Genomic DNA, 4,894 nt, shown 5'->3' with positions numbered 1-4,894 from the left:
AGTGCAAGACAGGCAGTGTCTGGTCTACTTGCTGTTGGTGGAATCAATGCTACTAGATATCTTGCTAACAAAATGCGGAAAGCTTGGAAATCCTGGACATAAAACTTGCCATTTATCTTTCTCAATTTTCATGAGATTTGGTCAGGTAGATTATAACTTTCAAAATGAGAATGCATTATCTTTACGACAAGCTACCCTGCCTTGACTGTAAGTTATGAATTTTGCAGATCAACTAGTTTTATACTTCCATTTCATAATTGGTTTGTTTGTTGAGGTAATTTTGGGTGCAAGCAGGCCACTCCCTTTGTAATGAACAATATCATATTTATTCTATGACCTTGTTTAAAAAATAAATTAAAAAAAAAAAAAAAGATCATTTGAGGTACATTTTATGGGAACAAAAACAGCCAAACAAACAGTAGCATTATCCAGTACAAACATTATTAACACGAATCCAGTCATAACACAGGGAGAAGTATATCTTCCCTTGAGGTTTCATGAAATTATTTAACACACCCATGAGTTTCGGAAAATAACAAATACTCCCAACATAACAATCCGTGACATGAATAAAAAGAAAAAACATCACAATAAGCAGGAATCGGAATTGAAACTTCTTGCACTCGCTCAAGACTTTTGACAAAGTCTCCATAATGCTGCCAAAAAAAAAAAGTACGAGTTACCCAATAAGTAAAAAGACAGAAAAAGTTTAACTACTCTTTCTGTTTCAGGGTTTAGGGGCCGGAAAAATTTAAAAATAAAAAAATAAATAAAAAGAAAAAGAAAAGAGATTCCAGTTATGTGGTGGGTTGCATGGGTTCCCTCACTTCCAAAGTCCCAATCTTTCTCTGCAACTCCCTCACTTTCTTCTCACTCTTTGACCCATCAATTCCTCTCTCTCTAATTCCTCCAATTTCGCTCCTTTCTCTCCCAAACTATTTTTCAACTCTGCCACCTCACCACTCTCTTTATCCCTTTTGCTCATAGTTGGGGTTAGCTCAGGTTGGTGTAAGGATCTTAAAGTCCCACATCATTAAGGAATCACTTGGCATGTGGGTTGATAATAATTCAAGTCAATTTTGAGGGTGAATTTTCCCCATTAACAACCACAAACTTTAAAATTCGCCTTTAAAACCTCCATATAAAGGAAGAGTGTCTAAATATTTATTAACCCACATACTATATTTTTCTGCCAAACGAGACCTCATTTATTTCGTTAAAACCTCAGAAATGATCCACATTTTTCGTATCAATCAAGCTAGAAAATAGAGAAATAACACCTTTTCCCTTAAGGTTGTATAAAAGTAACACTCACACGCATAAATTTTGCACAACAAGGGTGAGTTTTACCCGATTAACAACCAAACTTTAAAATTCACCTTAAAAACCTTCTTATAAAGAAAGGACGTCCAAATAGTAACTAACCCACATGCTATATTTTTTAACCAAACAAGTTCTCATTTATTTCGTTAAAACCTCAAAAATGATCTACATTATTCGCATCAATCAAGCTAGAAAATAGGGAAATAACACATTTCCCCTTAAGGTTGTATGAAAGTAAGACTCACATGTGTAGATTTTGCACAATAAGGGTGAGTTTTACCCAATTAACAACCACAAACTTTATAATTCACCTTTAAAACCTCCTTATAAAGGAAGGGTGTCCAAATAATTATTAACCCATATGCTATATTTTTTAACCAAGCGAGAGCTCATTTATTTGGTTAAAACCTCGGAAATGATCCAAATTATTTGTATCAATCAAGTTATAAAACAGGGAAATAACACATTTCCCTTTAGGCTGCATATGGTTAGGGCCCTAAGAAGATTACTCCTGATAATCTTATCTTTAATTTGGTCATTATTTTGTTTGGTTTAGCAGGTAATACAAGATTCATGTAATCTTTTATTACTCAAGCCCTTCTTTTGATGTCAAATAATAATTAACTAAACTTGTTGAATGATTTCTTTAACCTTATTAATTAATTATTTGAACAAAAATGCCATACATAATAATAATAATAATAATAATATATTATATCTTTTTGGTAATAAAATATTTTTGGAATCAAACCCCCCTTCCGGTTGTATGAAAGTAATATTCAAACGCATATATTCTGGACAATGATAAATACATGGGAATAGCAATTCAAGAACACAGATAAAAAGCATCACAATCAGTAGGAAATGGAATTCAAACCTCTTTCACTTGCTGGAGGCACATAATACGATCTCTGAGACAGCTTTAACAACTGAACAACACAAATTGTACAATAAGTCAGAAAGATATTTACACTACTAAAATAAAAAGGATATAATAAACACAAAAAAGAAGGTTCTGCAATAAATAATTCTAGTCATTTGGTGGGTTTACTCACATTATTACATTTTTTTTTTCTTTAAAAGAAACTATTTAACTATATTTAAGAGTGTTATGCTTGAGACAATGGGGCTGACGTGGCGCCCTGTCAGCGCACGTAGATAGACCTCGGGAAGACCCCGCTGACATCCTGGCGTGGCCGCGTCGCCTGATAACACGAGCAGCACACTCCTGTCAGTGCAATGGGTGCACGCCAGACTGAAGAAAGGCTAGAAGATGTCCACGTGTCTAAATCTCTGCACACGTCGCGTAAAACCCTCGAAGTAGGTAGGCGACGGGACGTATGGAAGGATCTGCACTATATCCGTCCCCCTTTCTACGGATTCAGTAATGATTACACCAAGGTATCCCACTATAAATAGAGAGTATCTCTCTCGTTTGTGGGATTCGCGCATTCTACTCTTTATTAGCTTCATTTACTCTGTAATAACTCTCTCTCTCTCTGACTTTTGTACTCCCAAACACTGTAAGATCAGCTCGCTAACCGCGACCTAATCCTCCCATAATATAAATACAATATCAGTGGACGTAGGATTCGCTTTTAAGCATCCGAACCACTTTAAATATTGTCCTGCCACCTTTTACATTTTCTACCTATCATTCACGTGAGTTTTCTGGGCCAGCTCAGCATCTCACACGTGCGTTTGGTTGGTGATAAAATCACGCATCAACAAAGAGAAATCATCAGAACCCATCTTTGCCGTTGTTTCGCAGATTTACCAACTACTTACCTAAATCAAAATCATTAAAGTTGTGATCTCTTATCACTAATATCAATAGAAATAACTAATTAATTTCTTCTCACTCACTGCGATAATCAAATACTGACCAGTATAGTATTCATAAACTAGAGCATTTAAACAATTTACTGGCTTATGACAATAAAAATCGGGAGAGTGATTTTAACATAATATACCTGATCCTTCTATATTTCCTGATTATGAAGCAACTGAGGATCAAGATGAATCTCTAGGACATGAGAAATATTCAACCAGTTCTGTCTGCAGTTTTCACTCAGCTCAGGACACTTCTGTATCTTCAATTTTTTAAGGTTCGTGAGGTTCTGCATCCTGTGACGGTCACTCTTCTTCGCTGATTTGCGACACGTGGTTGAGATCAACGGTGAGATACGTTTTCTGCCCAAACGCCGTTTGACTTTAGGAAACCAAAGTGCCACTTCCTTCACTATAAAACCTCAGGCTCACTTCAGGTAATGTTACAATACTCACTTCTTCAGAGAGAGCAAGAAACTTTCATGAGCCTTGGTTTTCTGTCTTTCAGACTAGTGCGTGCTTCACACTCGGAGCAGGAGGATCAATCTTCACACTTCAAGAGGTAAGGATGGTTCCTCTGCCACTTTATTATTATTTTCTGGTTTCAATAGTTGCCATGCGATGACAGTCTGCTGGTAGTTGATCAGAGATGAAATCTTCTCCTTGGGTTTGAGCCATTAGGGGTGGCTCTAAAGGATTCTTTTAGGGGTTTTCTAGGGTTTAAGGGAGGAAGCATTTACTTTTTCCTCCACGTCATCGTACAAAATAGTGTACGATGACTGAGTGATTCCTGCATGTCGCTTTTTTCAGACCGCAGAGGAATGGATCCTTCAACGACTAGGACAGATGAGGGAACCAGCTCGCCGGCATAGGATGCTCCTGCGGGTCCCCTTTAAGAGATTCTATCGATGATTACGACTGAGGAGATTCAGAAAGTGGTAGACCAATACGCTCTCGGCATGGAGGTCTTCCAACATAGGACATATACAGCTCGGAATCTGCCAAAAGGAATGGCTGTGATCTCCGAGAACATCTTTAATAGTGGAGGGCTGATCCCTTTCCACCCTTTTGTTAGGCGGTCCTCGGTCACTTTGGGATCACACCGCTATAGCTCATGCTGAATGCGTATATAATAGTCGTGGCCATGTATATCGCATGCGGCAAAAACGGATTAGGTGAGCTAACCGCGCTAAAGCTCGATTGCTCATACATTCTAAAGAAGAGTAAGGACAAGGACTCCTTCTACCTCTCGAAGCGTCCTACGATCGAAGCGAGAATACATAGTTACCCTAGCAATGTAGGGGCATACGAGATGAAGTTCTTTTTTCTTTCGATATGATGGCATTTGCCAATTTCAAGAGCTGAGTAGGTTCTCCTTTCTTTTGAGTTAGCGAATTTACTTTTAATCTTTGCTAACAAGCTCTTTGTTTCTTCGTAGTTAACAAGACGACCAGGTTATCGGCTCTCGAGGATCCAGACAGAATCACTGCCTTCGACTTTTTGCCCCGAAAAGAGTTGCGACGCAAGACTGCTCGTGACAACCGCAAACTTACAGAAGCACAGTTTCTTTAACCCTGAAGCGACCTTAAAGACCACATCGAGTAAGCATCGTAACCTTCGCCTGTCTTTTGATTCTTCATGCAACAAACTATTTTGCTAACAATCTTCGCATGTAGCGACCATGTCTCCTAAGGTGCCCAGATCGTCACGACCAAGGCAATTCTCCTTCCCCCAGTTAGGT

Source organism: Pistacia vera, unplaced genomic scaffold, assembly GCF_008641045.1.
Source record: "Pistacia vera cultivar Batoury unplaced genomic scaffold, PisVer_v2 Contig8, whole genome shotgun sequence".
NCBI classification, from domain to species: domain Eukaryota; kingdom Viridiplantae; phylum Streptophyta; class Magnoliopsida; order Sapindales; family Anacardiaceae; genus Pistacia; species Pistacia vera.
The sequence above is the reverse complement of the archived record's forward strand: the minus strand, read 5'-3'. Positions refer to the sequence as shown.